Source organism: Ovis canadensis, chromosome 15 (genome assembly GCF_042477335.2).
Source record: "Ovis canadensis isolate MfBH-ARS-UI-01 breed Bighorn chromosome 15, ARS-UI_OviCan_v2, whole genome shotgun sequence".
In the NCBI taxonomy this organism is placed as follows: domain Eukaryota; kingdom Metazoa; phylum Chordata; class Mammalia; order Artiodactyla; family Bovidae; genus Ovis; species Ovis canadensis.
The window spans coordinates 8,129,039-8,147,656 of NC_091259.1; the positions used below are offsets into that span (position 1 = coordinate 8,129,039).

General features: G+C 46.9%; 1 pseudogene; it reads left to right on the forward strand.

Annotated features, from left to right (window-relative positions):
- The first annotated feature begins 264 nt into the window (after nucleotides 1-264).
- LOC138421036 (olfactory receptor 5AL1-like) lies at nucleotides 265-18,205 on the forward strand (annotated as a pseudogene).
- Nucleotides 18,206-18,618: the final 413 nt, after the last annotated feature.

The window sequence follows — 18,618 nt, forward strand, 5'->3', positions numbered from 1 at the left end:
CCCTGCACGGGCTCGACTGTCAAACAGTTATTGACTAATAACATGAAGGGAGGTGTGACAGCCCAGTGGCACCTCAAGAGAAAGTCACAGATCCCTATGTCAAGTCGACAGGAAGACTGACACCCCTTTTACACCTCAAGAGGAAAGTGGAGTCCCATGTCTTCACACAAGGTGGGGCCTGACTTCCCTGTTGAAACGCCATAGGTATGCCAAGATCAATGTCAGCACAGGAGAGGAAACCTGAGGTTCTGGCCTCAACTCGAGATGAGGCAGTATGCCCCTGCACTGACTAGAGAGGAATCTCGAGAGGCCACTTGCAAGTCTCATGGAGACTTGAGTTTCCTGAGGCAACACAAGCGGGTCCCTGAGGTACCCGTCACAACTCGAGAGGAATCCAAGTTTCCTGCCGCAACTCGAGAAAAACCAGGAGATTCTCCCCTCAATGCAAGATGAGGCCCTTTTCCACTGCAGCATCTCGAGAGAAATCCCACCTTCCCTCCTGGGCCTCGAAAGGGTCCTTGACACCCTTGATGCAACTCAAGATGTTCCCTGACATACCCGTCTCCACTCGAGAGGAACACTGAATGTCCCGCCACAACTCAAGAAGAGCCCCGTTTTTCCCTCCTCATCTCGAGATGAGGGTCCATTCCCCTACTTTGATGAGAATGAAATCCTGAGGTTCCTGGCCAATCTCAAGAGGAGGCCTGTCTCACCTTGAAATTCGAGAGGAACCCAGGGGTCATGCATCAATTCAAAAAGACCCCAGTGTCTCCATTCACTCAAGATATGTCCTGCTCCCCCTGCCATGACTCGAATGGAACCCCGAGTATCAACTCACAAAACGAAGGGAGGACTGAGAGCCCCACATCACTGCTAGAAATAGCCCCAGTTCCCTACCTCAATTCGACAGGAGGCCTGACACCCCTTTTACACCTCTAGAGGGAAGTGGAGTTCTGTACCTCCACAAGAGATGACAGCTGATGACCCAGGGCCATCTCCATAGGAACCCCGAGATCCATGTCAGAACTGGAGAGGAACCCAGAGTTTCCCGCCTCAACTCGAGTTGAGGCCCTAATCTCCTGCACCAACTCGAGAGGAATCCTAAGTGGACCCTCATAACTCGAAAACATTCCTGACTTCCCAGAGACTTGATGAGTGGCTCCTTCAGGTCCCCAATGGAACTCGAGTGAACCCAAACTTATTGCTGCAACTCAATAAATAACTTGAGATTCTCTCTTGCATGAGAATTAAGGCCTGATTATCCTGTCCTGATTCCAGAGCAAACCCGTGCTCCCCCTCACAACTCGAATGGAGACTTGAATCCCCTGAGGAATCACTAAAGGCTCCCTGAGTTCCCCACGGTACCTGGAGAGGGATCCCAAACCTCCTGCTGCAACTCGAGAAAAATGAGGAGATTCCCCTGTCCATGCATCATGAGGCCCTTTGTTCCTGCAGCACCTAGAAAGCAATTCTGAGTGCCCTCTCCAAACTCGAGAAGAGGCTTGACTCCCTTCATGCAAATCCAGGGGGCCCAGAGATCCCTGTCAAACCTTGAGAGGAAACCCGAGTTTCCCACCACAACTCAAAAAGAGCCATGTTTTCCCCTCATCATCTCGAGATGAGGGTCCATTTCCTTGCTTCATCGAGAAGGAATCCCGACATGCCCGTTCCCCCTCAGGAGGCCGGTCTCCCCTTGAAACTCGAGAGGAACTCCAGGGGTCGTGCCGCAATTCGAAAAGACCCTGATGTCCCCATCCACTCGCGATAAGGACTGATTCCCCTGCCACGACTCAAATGGAACCCGGAGTATCAATGCACAACACGAAAGAAGGGCTGAGAGCCCCGTGGCACCTGTAGATATAGCCCCAGATCCCTACCTCAACTCAACAGGAGGCCTGCCACCCCTTTGACACCTCAAGGGGGAAGCGGAGTTCTGTGCCTCAACACGAGATGACTGCTGACACCCCAGAGTAATCACCATAGGAACGCTGAGATCCATGTCAGAACTGGAGAGGAACCCAGAGTTTCCTGTCTCAACTCAAGATTAGGCCCTAATCCCCTGCACCAACTTGAGAGGAATCCCTAGAGAACAGTCATAACTCGAAAAAATTCCTGACTTCCCAGAGACATAATGAGGGGCTCCCTCAGGTACCCAGTGCAACTCGAGTGAACACAAACTTCATGCTGCAACTCGAGAAACAACTTGATGCTGGGGTCCAGCCCTGGTGGATCCAGAGAATTTGAAGGGTGAATGACGTAGGTGAGGAAAGCTTATTTATTTAATTAGAAATATATAAGAAATTAAGAAGAAATAGTATAGTAGGAAAATTTAGTGGAGAAAAGATGCTGAATAACTTGGTTTACGTAGAAAGCCAATAAAGTTCCAGACAAAGAACTTGCACCATCTATATTAGGCCGCCAGCATCCTCTTGAATGGGGGAGGGGGTGCCCCACCTTGGGCTCCCTCTCTCGTGGATCTTAGAAGCCGGGGCAAGTAAGTAGACATGGCGAGCCTCCATGCCCCAGATAGGAATTCAGCCAGAAAAGGAGTAAAGAGGAGACACAGAGGAAACCAGTCCAGTGACTTGCTCATCCTCTATTGTCCAGAAAGGTCTTTTATAACTTTTTTTTTTTTTTTTACATAGAGATTAGTGGATAATATATAAAATTATGCAGCATCAGCAGCCCTGACTCTTATCGAGACCAGGCTTTCTCTCTGCATACCTACTTGTATACACAAGTCTTAGGTGATTTACATTAACTTTTGGCCAGAGGGCCAATTAATATTTTACAGCCCTTTTCTGATAAGGGTTTGTCAACCAGAAGACGTATTTGTTTTGTTCTTCCCAAAGTCTGGTGCCACTCTCAGAAAGCACTAAATAAAGTTACATTCTTACATAGCAAGGGCGAAAGAGGAGTGCAGTGATATATAACAAAGAAAAGTAATTAATTCAAAAGTCTAGTGTTGCTAACATCAAAACTACTATATTCCTATTTCTATATCCCAATTACATTGATGAATATCCTTCAGGTGCCTAAAAGATAAAGAAAATGGAGGCCTGGCAGCAGTCATTGACTCAACAGTGAAAACCCGTCAGGAATATAATTTTTAGCTTTTTAGAAAAGGCTCTGTATCTCTAAGATGCTCTAAGCTTCCTGCCTCTCACGGTTGGGGGGCTGTAAACAATTCACAAGTTGTAAAAAGTCTGAGGGAACCTGTTAGGCAAGTTAGAGAGCCATCAAAGGAGGTTTGAGCTGAAACATTCCTTTCAAATGCAGAAGACTGAAGCCCTAAGTTAACTTTTTCCAGAGAGCATCAAAAGAGTGGAAAGCACAGTACAATAAAATCAGGCTGACTCTGGTTTTTGGGAGTAGATGTTCAGGAAAACTCAGGAGGAACCCCCGAAGCCAGATCACACCTTTGCGTTTTGTCAGGCTTCCTTACTCATGACCTTTGCCATGGGCGAGATTCCTCACGCTGGCTCCTGGCAACTTGAGATTCCCTCTTCTATGCGAATTGAGGCCTGATACCCCAGCCCTGATTCGAGAGCAAACCACACTCCCCCTCACAACTCAAATGGAGACTTGACTTTTCCTGAGGCAACAGGAGAGGCTCCCTGAGTTCCCCATGGTACCTGGAGAGGAGTCCCAAGCCTCCCGCTGCAACTTGAGAAAAACCAGGAGATTCCCTCGTCCACGTGACATGAGGCCCTTTGTTCCTGCAGCGCCTAGAAAGCAATTGCAAACACCCTCTCCAAACTCGAGAGGAGGCTTGACTCCCTTCATGCAACTCCAGGGGACCCAGAGATTCCTGTCACATCTCAAGAGGAAACCAGAGTTTCCTGCCACAACTCGAGAAGAGCCCAGTGTTTCCCACCTCATGTGGAGATGAGCTCCGATTCCCTACTTCAACTCAAGAGAAATCCCAGCTTCCCCTCACACCACCAGAAGAGACCTGTCTCACCTCTTGAATCTCGAGTGGAACCCTGCAGATCCTCCTGCAAGGAAAAAGGACACCGAGTTCCCTCTCAACTCAAGATAAATCCTAGTACCCCTGCACGGACTCCAATGGAACACTGAGGATCCTGCTACAAGGAAAAAGGACACAGAGTTCTCCCTCAACTCAAGATAAGTCCTGATTCCCCTGCATCGACTCTGATGGAACAGTGACGATCCCCTCACAACATAATGGGAGGCCTGACTCCTGATCCTCTTGAAAAAGCCCCAATTCCCTGCATGAACTAGAGAAGGACTGACACCCCTTTGAAAACTCTAGAGCAAAGTAGAATTCCATGCCCCTACACCAAACGAGGCCTGACTCCCTTGTTGAACCTTGAGAGGAAGCCCGAGGACCATGTTCCCGCTGGACAGGAACACCGAGTTGAGCAACAGAAATCTAGACACAGCACTATTGGCTGGCAGTGCATTGAGAGGAATCGCGACATGCCCCTCACAACTCAGAAAGAGATCTGACTTCTTAGAAGCAATAGGAGCAATCCCTGAGATCCCCGTTGCCACTCTAGAGGAACCCCAAACTTTCCGCTGCAACTCGAGAAAAAACAGGAGATTCTCCCCTCAATATGAGATGAGACCCTTTTCCAGAGCAGTGTCTGGAAAGGAATCTCACATTCCATCTTGAAATGTGAAAGGGTACTTTACACCCTTGATGCAATTCAGGAGGATCTTGAGATACCGTCCCCACTTGGGAGGAACAGAGTTTGACGCCACAACTCAAGAAGAGCTGCGTTTTCCCCCTCCTCAACTCGAGATGAGGGTCAATTCCCCTTCTTTGTCAGGAAAGGAATCCAACGTTTCCGTTGCCCCTCAAGAGGAGGCCGGTCTCACCTTAAAATTCGAGGGCATCGCTGGGAGTTGTGCCTAAATTCGAAAAGACCCCAATGACCCCATCCACTCCAGAGAAGCCTGATTCACATGCACTGACACAACTGTGACCCTTACTATTGACTCAAAACTTGATGGGAGGTTTGACAACCCTGTGGCACAAAGAGAGAAAGCCCAAGATCGCTATGTCAACTCGACAGGAAGCCTGACACCCCTTTTACACCTCGAGAGGAAAGCGGAGTTCCATGTCTCCACACAAGATGAGGCCTGACTCCCCGATGGATTCTCCATAGAAACTCCGAAATCCAATTCAGCACTGGAGTGGAACCCTGAGGTTCCAGCCTCAATTCAAGATGAAGACCTAGGCCCCTGCATTGACTAGAGAGGAATCCTCAGAGGCTCCTTGCAATTCACATGGAGGCTTGACTTTAGTGAGACAACACAAGCTGGTCCCTGAGGTCCCCTTCGAAACTCTAGAGGAACCCCGAGTTTCCTGCCACAACTCAAGAAAAACCATGAGATTCTCCCCTAACGTGAGATGAGGCCCTTTTCTGCTGCATCATCTCTAGAGAAATTACAGCTTCCCTCATGAGCCTCGAAAGGGTCCTTGACACCCTTTATGCCACTCAAGAAGTTCCCCGACATACCCATCTCCACTTGAGAGGAACAACAAGTGTCCCACTGCAACTCAAGAAGAGCCCCGTTTTCCCCTTCTCATCTCGAGATGAAGGTCCATTCCACTACTTCGTCAGGAATGGAATCCCGACGTTGCCAGAGTACCTCAAGAGGAAGCTGGTCTCACCTTGAAACTCGAGTGGAACTCCAGGGGTCATGCATCAATTTGAAAAGACCCTGATGTCCCCATCCACTCGAGATAAGTCCTGCTTCCCCTGCCACGACTTGAATGGAACCCGGAGTATCAATTAACAACACGATGGGAGGACTGAGAGCTCTGCAGCACCGCTAGAAATAGCTCCAGATCCCTACTTCAACTCAATAGGAGGCCTGACATGCCTTTTACACCTCGAGAGCTAAGCGGAGTTCCGTGCCTCAACACTAGATGATGGCTGACTCCCTAGGGGAATCTCCATAGAAACCCAGAGATCCATGTCAGAGCTGAAGAGGAAAACTGAGTTTCCCACCTCAACTCGAGATGAGGCCCTAATCGCCTGCACCAACTTGAAAGGAATCCCTACTGGCCCCTCATAAATTGAAAGGATTCCTGTCTTCCCAGAGACATGGTGAGAGGCTCCCTCAGGTCCCAGATGCAACTCGAATGAACTCAAACTTCTTGCCGCAACTCTAGAAAGACCTTGAGATTCCACTTCCATGTAACTCGAGACCTGATTTCCCTGCCCTGACTCCAGAGCAAACCACACTCCCCCTCACAACTCGAATGGAGACTTGACTTTCCTGAGGCAACAAGAGAGGCTCCCTGAGTTCCCCATGGTACCTGGAGAGGAATCCCAAGCCTCCTGCTGCAACTCGAGAAAAACCAGGAGATTCCCCCATCCATGCGACATGAGGCTCTTTGTTTCTGCAGCGCCTAGCGAGCAATCTCAAGTGCCCTCTCCAAACTCAAGAGGAGGCCTGACTCCCTTCATGCAACTCAAGGGGGCCCAGAGATCCCCGTCACACCTCGAGGGGAAACCTGAGTTTCCTGCCATATCTAGAGAAGAGCCCTGTGTTTCCGAACTCACCTGGAGATGAGCTCCTATTCCCTGCTTCAACTCAAGAGAAATCCCAGCTTCCCCTTGCACCACCAGAGGAGGCCTGTCTCACCTATTGAATCTTGAGTGGAACCCCGTGGATTCTGCTGCAAGGAAAAAGGACACCGAGTTCCCCCTCAACTCAAGATAAGTTTTGATATCCCTGCACCGACTCCAATGGAACACCGAAGATCCCCTCACAACATGATGAGAGGCCTGACTCTCCTGCTGATCCTCTTGAAAAAGCCCCAATTCCAAACCTGAACTTGACTGAGGCCTGACACCTCTTTAGAAACTCGACAGGAAAGCAGAGTTCCATGCCCTGACACCAGATGAGGCCTGACTCCCTTGTTGAACCTTGAGAGGAAGCCCGAGTTCCCTGTTTACACCAGAAAGGAACACTGAGTTGACAAACAGAACTATAGGGATGGCCCTTTTCACAGGGGAAGACTAGAGAGGAATCCTGACGTGCCCCTTGCAACTCTGAAAAAGACCTGACTTATCAGATGCAACAGGAGCGAATCCTGAGGTCCTCGACACAACTCGAGAGAAACCCCAAGCTTCCCAATGCAACTCGAGAAAAACCAGGAGATTCTCCCCTCAATGTGAGATGAGGCCCTTTTCCAGAGCAGTGTCTTGAGAGGAATCCCATGTTCCATGTTGAAACGCGAAAGGGTGCTTGACACACTTTATGCAACTCAGCAAGCTCCCTGAAATACCCATCCCCACTCAGGAATAACCCCGAGTTTCATGCCACAACTCAAGAAGAGCCACATTATCCCCTCCTTAACTTGAGATCAGGGTCAATTCCCCTGCTTCGTCGGGGAAAGGAATCCCGACGTCCCTGTCGCACCTCAAGAGGAGGCCGGTCTCATCTTGAAACTCGAGCACATCCCCGGGAGCTGTGCCTCAATTCAAAAAGAGCCCATTGACTCCATCCACTCCAGATAAGCCTGATTCCCCTGCACTGACTCGACTGTTCACCTCGAGTATCGACGAAAAACAATGGGAGGTTTGACAGCCCTGTGGCACCTGGAGAGAAAGCCCCAGATCGCTATGTCAACTCATCAGGAAGCCAGACACCCCTTTTACACCTCGAGAGGAAAGCAGAGTTCCATGTCTCCACACGAGAGGAGGCCTGACTCCCCTGTTGAAACTCAATAGGAAACCTGAGATCCAAGTCCACACTGGAGAGAAACCCTGATGTTCTGGCCTCAACTCGAGATGAGGCCCTAGGCCCCTGCAGCGACTGGAGAGGAATCCTGAGAGGCCCCTCACAACTCACATGGAGACTTGACTTTCCTGAGGCAACATGAGCTTTTCCCTGAGATCCCTGTCGCAACTTGAGACGAACCCCAAATTTCCTGCTTCAATTAGAGAAAAACCAGGAGATTCTCCCCTCAACGCAAAATGAAGCCTTTTTCCACTGCAGCATCTTGAGACAAATCATACCTTCCCTCTTGAGCCTCAAAAGGGTCCTTGACACATTTCATGCCACTCAAGAAATTCACTGACATGACCATCTCCACTCAAGAGGAACACCGAGTGTCCTGCCACAACTCAAAAATTGTCCCATTTTCCCCACCTCATCACAACATGAGGGTCCATCCATTCCCATGCTGCGTCGGGAATGGAATCCCGACGTTCCCTTCACAACTCAAGAGGAGGTCAGTCTCACCTTGAAACTCAAGAGGAACTCCAGGGGTAGTGGCACAATTTGAAAAAACCCCGGTGTCCACATCCACGCGAGATAAGGCCTTATTCCCCTGCCACAACTTGAATGGAACACCGAATATCAACTCACAACACGAAGGGGGCACTGAGAGCCCTGTGGCACCTTTAGAAATATCCCTGGATCCCTACCTCAACTCGACAGGAGGCCTGACACCCCTTGGACACCTCGAGAGGGAAGCGGAGTTCCATGCCTCAACACAAGACAATGGCTGACTCCCCAGGGGTATCTCCATAGGAACCCCAAGATCCATCTCAGAACTTGAACTGAGTTTCCCACCTCAACTCAAGATGAGGCCCTAGTCCAGTGCACCCACTCAAGAGGAATCCCAAGAGCCCCCTCACAATTCAAAAGGATTCCTGACTTCCCAAGGACAAGATGAGATGATCCCGCAACTCTCCGTGGCAGCTCCAGTGAACTCAAACTTCCTACCACAACTCGGAAATACCTTGAGATTTACCCTTCCATGTGAAATGAGGCCTGATTCCCCTGTCATGGCTCTAGAGCTATCTTGTGCTCCTCCTCGCTAATCAAATGGAGACTTGACTTCCCTGAGGCAACAGGAGAGGCTCTCTGAGCTCCCCGCCATACCTGGAGAGGAATCCCAAGCCTCCAGCTGCAACTTGAGAAAAACCAGGAGATTCCCCCATCCACGTGACATGAGCCCTTTTGTTTCTGCAGCGCCTAGAGAGCAATCCCAAGTGCCCTCTCCAAATCTCGAGAGGAGGCTTGACTCCCTTCATGCAGCTCAAGGGGGCCCATAGATTCCCGTCACTCCTCAAGTGGAAACCCGAGTTTCCAGCCACAACTCGAGAAGAGCCCTGGGTTTCCCACCTCATCTAGAGATGAGGGCCCATTCCCTGCTTCAACTCAAGACGAATCCCAACTTTCCCTCGCACCACCAGGGGAGGCCTATCTCACCTATTGAATCTCGAGTGGAACCCAGCGGATTCTGGTGTAAGAAAAAAGGACACTGTGTTCCCCCTCAACTCGAGGTAAGTCCTGATTCCCCTGCACTGGCTGCAAGGATCCTTTCACAACATGATGGGAGGCCTGACTCCCCTGCTGATCCTGTTGAAGAAGCCCCGATTCGCCACATGAACTAGACAGGAGGCCTGACACCCCTTCTACACCTCGAGAGGGAAGTGGAGTTTCGTGCCTCAACACAAGTTGAAGGCTGACTCTCCAGGGCAATCTCCATAGGAACCCCAAGATCCATGTCGAACTGTAGAGGAACCCTAAGTTTCCCGCCTCAACTGGAGATGAGGCCCTAAAACCCTGCACCAACTCGAGAGGAATCCTGAGACGCTCCTCACAACTCGAAAGGATTCCTGATTTCCCAGAGACAAGATGAGAGGCTTCCTCAGGTCCCCGTCGCAACTCAGACTGATTTTCACAATAAACTGCTTCTAGGTTTCACATGAAAAATAAGCAAGAGCAGCTAGGAATGCCTGAGGGATTAAAGCCAGGTCCAGTGATGAATTGTGATAAGGCCTACTAGGAGATAAGACTGATTTTATAGCCAATAATATTATGATTGTTTTTTTAAGAATCTAGGACACTACTGTTATAAGTTTCATTATTGTCTCAGATACCACTATTTCAAAGCCTTTTTACTTGTTAGGTGCCTCCCAATTCAGATCTCCGCTCTTATTTTATTTCTGGTTTCTCACTCAGATCATTTATTAACAGTGAAAGTTGTGTTACCCCATTCACGCTTGTGCAACACAAAAAGCCATATACATACGCAGAGTGTTAATACCCTCTGTAGGCAGGTGAGGTGCCCAAGTGGCAGAAGAAAATAAAACTGCAGTTGGTGGACTTTTTTTTATTCCTTTTTTCTTTTATAATTGTGTGTTGTCATGACAATACCTGGTTCTGCCTGAACTTAACTTAATCTCAAATCTTGCGATTATCAAGGCAGTTTTCTCATGGAAATGTCTTCCTTAAACTATGTTAATGTGTCAGAAGACTATGTATTTGCTTGCAAATCTGCCTTTCTTTAAGTTTCTTGTCAATTGTTTTATGGCCAGGCATGACTCACCTTGTTCCATGCTATCTCAAAATGCATGTTGTGGGTGAAGTGCCTGGTGCAACTCTCTCAGCTTTGAGGTGTTTCTTTTCTCTAATTAGCAGCTTGCTAATACGTATATAACTCCTTGTTAGAAGCTAGCAAGGGGCAGACTTTCTGTCCCCTTCTGATGTCTATATCAGACTCTTTCTCTCTTTTATACTTTAATAAAACTATTACATAAAAAGCTCTTAGTGATCAAGCCTCGTCACTGGCCCCAGATCAAATTACTTTCCTCCAGAGACCAAGAATCCTGGCATCTGTCACATATCATCCAGAAACATTTCAATACTGAAGAGATCCTCCAAGAACTAATAGTCTTTGAATAGTACAGAGCCATAGATTTAAAAATGCAAATATATATGACCCCCCTAAATTGTGCAGCTTCACAGGTGCCACTATGTGTGTCAGGAAGATCCCCTGGAGGAGGGCATGGACATCCACTCTGCGGTTTTTGCCTGGAGAATACCATGGACAGAGGAGCCTGGCAGGCTACAGCACATAGGGTCGCACAGAGTGGGACACAAATGAAGTGACTTTGCACTCACGCACTTTAATTTGTCAAGAAATAACTGGAGTAACAGGCAGATTTTGCCTTGGAGTACAGAATGAAACAGGGCAAAGACTAATAAAGTTTTGCCAGGAGAATGCACTGGTCATAACAGACACCTTCTTCCAACAACACAAGAGAAGACTTTACACATGGACATCACCAGATGATCAATACCATAGTCATATAGATTATACTCTTTGCAGCCAAAGATGGAGAAGCTCTATACAGTCAACAAAAACAAGACCAGGAGCTGAGTATGGCTCAGATCATGGACTCCTTATTGTCAAATTCAGACTTAAATTGAAGAAAGTATGGAAAAACACTAGACCATTCAGGTATGACCTAAATTAGATCCCTTATGATTATTTAGTGGAAATGATCAATAGATTCAAGGGAATAGATGTGATAGAGTACCTGAAGAACTATAGATGGGAGTTGGTGACATTATACAAGAAGCGGTAATCAAGACCACCCCCCCCCCAAAAAAAAAAAAGAAAGAAAGAAAGAAAGAAATTCAAAAATCTAAAATGGTTTTCTGAGGAGGCTACACAAATAGCTATGAAAAGAAGAGAAGTGAAAGACAAAGGAGAAAAGGAAAGATATATCCATTTAAATACAGAGTTCCAAAGAATAGCAAGGAGAGATAGGAAAGCCTTCTTCAGCGATCAATGCAAAGAAATAGAGGAAAACAATAGAATGGAAAAGACTAGAGATCTCTCCAAGAAAATTGAAGATACCAAGGGAACTTTTCCTGCAAAAATAAGCACAATAAAGGACAGAAATTGTAGGGACATAACAGAAGCAGAAAATATTAAGAAGAGGTGACAAGAAAACACAGAAGAACTATGCAAAAAAGATCTTCATGACCCAGATAATCATGACGGTGGGATCACTCACACAGAGTGAGACATCCTGGAATGTGAAGTCAGAAGGGCCTTAGGAAACATCACTACGAACAAAACTATTGGATATAATGGAATTCCAGTTAAGCTATTTCAAATCCTAAAAGATGATGCTGTGAAAGTGCTTCACTCCTTATGCTAGCAAATTTGGAAAACTCAGCAGTGGCCAGACGACTGGAAAAGGTCAGTTTTCATTCCAATCCCAAAGAAAGGCAATTGCAAACAATGGTCAAACTACCAAACAATTTCACTCATCTCACATGCTAGTAAAGGAATGCTCAAAATTCTCCAAGGCAGGTTTCAATAGTATGTGAATTGTGAACTTACAGATATTCAAGCTGGATTTAGAAAAGGCAGAGCAACCAGAGATCAAATTGCCAACATCCCTCGGATCATTGAAAAAGCAAGATAGTTCCAGAAAAGCACCTACTTCTGCTTAATTGACTACACCAGAGCCTTTGTCTGTGTGTATCACCACAAACTTGTAAAATTAATTAAGAGATATGAATACCAGACCACCTGATCTACCTCCTGAGAAATCTATATGTAGGTCAAGAAGCAATAGTCCAGTTAGAACTGAACATGGAACAACAGACTGATTTAAAATCGGGAAAGGAGTAAGTCAATGCTATATATTATCATCCTCCTTATTTAATTTATATCCAGAGTACATCATGAGAAATGCTGGACTGGATGAAGCACAAGCTATAATCAGGATTATCAGAAGAAGTATCAATAACCTCAGATATGCAGATGACACCACCCTTATGTCAGAAAGGGATGAGGACCTTGATGAAGAGCCTCTTGATGAAGGGGGAAAAGGGTGAAAAAGCTGTAAGAATTGCCTCTAAAGCACTGTTTATATATTTTTCAGAATTCTCTCCTATGGGATGTTGAAAATGTGAAAAAGCAATTAGAAGAAATGCAAAAGAACAAGATACTTAAATCTCTAAATCGTTTAGAAATTTGTTAAGAGTTGAATTGAGCAATGTTCATTGTTACAGTCACTACAGATGCTTATTTGAAGTCGAGTTACATTTTCTTTATGGCTAATCCACTACTATAACACGTATAGCATTTCTGGTTCTGAACATTGAATATGTTTGCATTATAGGTGGAATTAGAATGCAGCTGTTGTGTGTGGCTCAGAATTCTGAGTAGTTCTTTCTGGGTTCACCTGAAACCTGAGACAAAGCATGAACCTTTCATGTGGAGAGTGCTGTCCATCAGAAAGATAATATGAGCCACATACGCAATCTAAATTTTCCTAAAAGCCAACAAGCTACTTGACGTCCTTTTTTCACCATGAGTCTTGAAATCTTCTGTGTGATTTCCACATCGAGCTTTGCACCGGCCTGTCTCACTTGCTCAGAGGCTGCATGAGGCAAGTGACTGCCATGGCCAACAGCACAGAGCTGACAGGTTGAGTTGACTGACTCAGAAACTTGGCCTGTTTGACTTGATTTACCCCGTGAGGAAGTGAAGTGGGCTGTAGAGGAATGAATGTGAGGAATGTCCAGGAATGCAGGTGAGCTTCATGGAGACAGTTTAAAGCAATGAGAGGAGCAAGGGCAATAGAATGAGTTCTGCCCTGCCTCCCTCCCACCCGAATCCCAACCCCAAGTCCAGCTTCTCTCTACAGACTTCATCATTGTTAATGACTTGCCATGTTTCCTCCAGAAGCTTTTCTACACTTAATATGGAATTTTTATTCATTATGGTTTATTCGGTTTAATATTGTTCCGAGTGTTTATATTTGCTATGGGACTCTTAGAGAACATTTTCTCAGAATTAAAATGTTCAGAGTTGATAACTACTAACATAACCTGTTATGCACATTTTGGTGCAAGTCATTTTACATCCAGAAAGCAAGCAGTGCAGGCTGTGTCATTTGCTGTTTGGTAGGACCAGCTGATTTTAAACCTGGAAGCCCTGAGATCAGAACTGGCCCACATGAGGCTGCGAGGGGCTCGCTCCCCTCAACCATCATTAGGTCACTCCCCCAGGCAGCTCCCCTCAGTGCTGTCGAGCGTGGCAAGAGCCTGTCTGATGTGTGGACAGTATGATTGGGTGCCGCTCATGGTCGCACCTCAAGGGGCCTCTATCTTCGTGACCAGTGAGAGGGAAGAGACAAGCATTTCTTAGGGTCGAACTTGGTACCAGGGAGAGTGGTGGTCACATTATTGACAAAACTCAAAACCATAGGCAGAGGTTTGAAAGTGAGGGGCTGACCAGTTGATATTTGGGTGTATTCATTTGAGGGGCCTGACAGACTGTGACACTGATGTTTCTGAAGGGTCGCAGAAGTTTAATGATCTGTAGTCTTTTTTACATGAATGGAGACTGAGACATGACTTGCCATTGACTTCGGTGGGAGGAAACACTTGGCTTGTGAGTGAGGCTAGCTGGTTACTGGGCATTTTGATTCTTCTCTTGCTCGTTGGTGTAGTGACAGCAATTCTTATTAAGTATTTAAATGTTTCTCTGGCTTCTTCATGGAAAATGGTCACAAATGAGAGATAAACTTTAGCAAAAGTTTTTAAAGTGCTTAACTGATGACATTCATACATCTATAGGAAATCGACTGCTGCTTAAATCCTGACTTAGGAGACAGTTTGGAGCCCATATGCATATTTCTGTGTTTGTGTGCTTAGGGGATCCTCATGGTTCAGGGTCCCTGCCCAGCCTTCTTCTAGAATGAGGGAATATCACTTGAGACAAAGGCAGAGCCAGAAACTTGCCCTGTGTCTGAAACCACGGTGGGTGGAATTCAAGAAGAGCACAGGCCCTGCAGAAAGAATAGGGGGCATGGCCCGATTTGCTGGCAGAGCTCCTCCAGGATGAGGGGCTGGTGTGGCCAGAGGTGGAGACACCTTACTACCGGGATGACGAGTTAAGTGTGAGGAAGACAGTGTAGACAGTGGAGGGAGAGGAGGTGGATATGGGCTCCCGCTCCTGGGGGGTTTGGGTAAGGAGGGAAGCACTGGTGCCTGGACCCAAAGGCCTGGCACCGTTGGGGTGTTCAGATGGAGAAGGCTGGGGCCTGGTGACCAGTCCCCTGTGTTTCAGTAAGAGTGAGAGATGAGAAGAGAAAGCAGCCACAGGGCAGGAGGGGCCACAGTGCTCTGAAGACAGTGGTTCACAGTGGCTGGTGTGAGGGAGGGGTTTCTCCAGGAGGCAGCTCTCAAGAGCAGCACAGGTGGGGCCTCAGAGCAGGGCTTGCAGGCAGTGTGGGTTGGGTGGGGGGCACTATGCTGGCTCAAGAGGGAGAGAGTGGGGACGGAAAATCTGCCTCACAGGCAGGTCAGGCTCAGTGTATTTAGCAGGACATCCCAGAGGAATTGGTCACCTTGTCTCTGAAAACTTCTTTCTGAGGAAATATCCTTGGGTGAGGAGCGAGAGAGAGATGGAGGGGGAGAGAGATGGAGGCTGCACTCGGCTATGGGACTGGAAGGTGATAGCTGTGGGGAAACCAACCCAGATGCCTCAGTGGCCCTCAAAAGACCCGCAAGGTTCAGCAGTCCACAGTGGGACTGTGTTGTACCCCCCACCCAATTCCCATGTGTGCTCTGGCCTCAGGCCTTTGGGTAGAAGTGTAGCAGAGAAAAGAGTGGTTCTGTCCAGAGGGACAGAAGACAGGAGGGAAGACAGGTGTAGTTCGGGGTGATTCCAGACTTCCATCTCCTGTGAAGCACAGTTTTCCTTGCAAAACCGTTGAGCAGAGCAGCGTGTGAACCCAAGCAGGCTGAGCTGGTGGTTGGCAATGGCCGCTCTGCAGACGTATGGGGTGTCCTGTCTTAGGAGGAGAGCTCTGTGTCCTGGGTTTAGGGACTCCTGTACTTGAAGGTTCCACCTTCTTCCCAGAGACAAGACTGAGCAGAGCCTGGGCCGTCCTGAAGTGCAGGCGGCTCACAGTCAATGTGGGGCACCCTCCCTCTCAGCAGGCCTCTCCTGAGTGAGCTCCTGGAGCCAGCAGGCCCAGGCTTTAGTGCTCAGGGCCTGAGCATCTGTGCTGAGCTCCAGAATTCAGTCCAGAGTCTGGTGACACACTCGTCTCTGCATTTGATGGGTGACACCAACGTGGCTCAGCTCCGAGCTGTGGGTCCAAGGGCTTTCTGCTGCGAATTGTCTTAGGCACTGTTAGAGGCGCTGAGAACGATGCAGACAGTGTTCCAGGCAGAAGGGTGATTGTGATCCATGGACTTCACGTGTTAGTGGGACGTCAAAGCAGGAGTGGGTGGGAGGGGAGCTGTGGGTGCCAAGAAGAAAGCAGAGCAGGTGCAGGTAAGAATAAAAAATTATTCAATTATGTTAGATTTTAAATAAAATGGCATCTTTCTATCTCTCCAAACCCCACAGAATTTCATACTTTGGAAATTCTGCTGAGAACAAATCACTTAATTCTGAAAACTGAATTTCCATGGAGAGTCTCCTCTGACTGTGTCCAACATAAGATCAGGGTGGATCAGAATCAGTTCTCAACATCTGCTTGATAATCTCTAAGGGAGACAAGAATACTCAGACTGTGTTCTAGAGGATTTTATTGTTTGTTTGTTTGTTTTGACTAAAAGATTTTTTTAATTTTTATTTTTACTTTATTTTACTTTACAATACTGTATTGGTTTTGCCTACATTGACATGAATCCACCACGAATGTACATGAGTTCCCAAACATGAAACCCCCCTCCCACCTCCCACCCCATATCATCTCTCTGGATCATCCCTGTGCACCAGCCCCAAGCATCCTGTATCCTGCATCGAACATAGACTGGCGATTCATTTCTTACCTGATAGTATACATGTTTCAATGCCATTCTCCCAAATCATCCCACACTCTCCCTCTCCCTCAGAGTCCAAAAGTCCACTCTACACATCTGCATCTCTTTTGCTGTCTCGCATACAGGATCATCATTACCATCTTTCTAAATTCCATATGTTGTGGAGAAAAGGGAACCCTCTTGCACTGTTGGTGGGAATTCAAACTAGTACAGCCACTATGGAGAACAGTGTGAAGATTCCTTAAAAAATTGCAAATAGAACTGCCTTATGACTCAGCAATCCCACTGCTAGGCATACACACTGAGGAAACCAGAACTGAAAGAGACACATGTACCCCAATGTTCATTGCAGCACTGTTTATAATAGCCAGGACATGGAAACAACCTAGATGTCCATCAGCAGATGAATGGATAAGAAAGCTGTGGTACATATACACAATGGAGTGTTACTCAGCCATGAAAAAGAACACATTTGAATCAGTTCTAATGAGATGGATGAAACTGGAGCCAATTATACAGAGTGAAGTAAGCCAGAAAGTAAAACACCAGTACAGTATACTAACACATATATATGGAATTTAGAAAGATGGTAATGATGACCCTGTATGCGAGACAGCAGAAGAGACGCAGTTGTGTAGAGCAGACTTTTGTATTTTATTGTTAAAAAAGCAATTAAATATCTGCTACGGCAAAAACAATTACTCTGCAGTGTCTGAGTTTATCCTCTTGTGACTCACAGATAATCCAGAACTTCAATCCATTCTCTTTGGTGTAGTTCTAATAATCTATTTAGCAAGTGTCCTGGGTAATCTTGGTTTGATTCTCTAATGCATGTCAACCTACAGCTTCACATATCCATTTTTTTTTTCCCTCAGCCATCTGGCTTTTGATTTTTCTTATACTTTGTCTGTCACCCCAAACACCTTGGTGAATTTTCTGTGTGAAGTTAAAAGTATAACATTTTATGCACGTGCCTTTCAGCTGTGCTGCTTCATCACATTTGTAGTTTGTGAGCAGTGTTCACTCTCAGTCATGGTCTATGACAGGTATGTTGCCATTTGCAACCCTTTACTGTATGCCACCGTCATGCCTAAAAACTCTTCAATCAGATCATTGCTTGCACATATATTTATGGATTCATTGTGGGTTTTGCACAGACAGTCGCAACATTCCTCTTGTCTTTCTGTGGCTCCAATAGGGTCAACCACTTCTACTGTGATGACGTTCCCTTGGTCACACTGGCTTGCTCTGACACATCAAAGAGCTGATGCTGTTAATCATTGCTGGGTTCAACACCCTTTGCTCTCTACTGATCATGATCATTTTTATGTCTTCATGTTCTTTGCCATTCTGAGGCTCCGCTCTGCTGAAGGAAGGCAAAAAGCCTTTTCTACCTGTGTTTCCCATCTCACCTTCATCACCATAGTTTATGCAACAGTCATTTTTATGTAGCTCTTGTCAAATTCAAGCCATTCTCTGAACATACGTAAATTTGCTTTAGTATTCTGTGTGGTAGTGATTCCCGTGTTAAACCCATTGATCTATAGCTAGGGGGAATCAGGAAGTAAAGAATGCCCTGAAGAGAATTAAAGAAAAGTTCCATTTTGCTTTCAAATAACTGAAAAAAAATCAAGGGCAGGGAGGAATCAGAGTACTTGGAATTATGGCTTATCTAGAGTCCATGGTGGAGAAGGAAATGCCAACCCACTCCAGTGTTTTTGCCTGGAGAATCCCAGGGATGGGGGAGTCCGATGGGCTGCCTTCTATGGGGTCACACAGAGTCGGACATGATTGAAGAGACTTAGCAGCAGCAGAAGAAGCAGAATCCATGGGGTCACTAAGAGTCGGACATGACTGAGCAACTTCACTTTCACTTTTCACTTTCATGCACTGGAGAAGGAAATGGCAACCTACTCCAGTGTTCCTGCCTTGAGAATCCCAGGGATGGGGGAGCCTGATGGGCTGCCGTCTTTGGGGTCGCACAGAGTCGGACACGACTGAAGTGATTCAACCGCAGCAACAGAGTCAAAA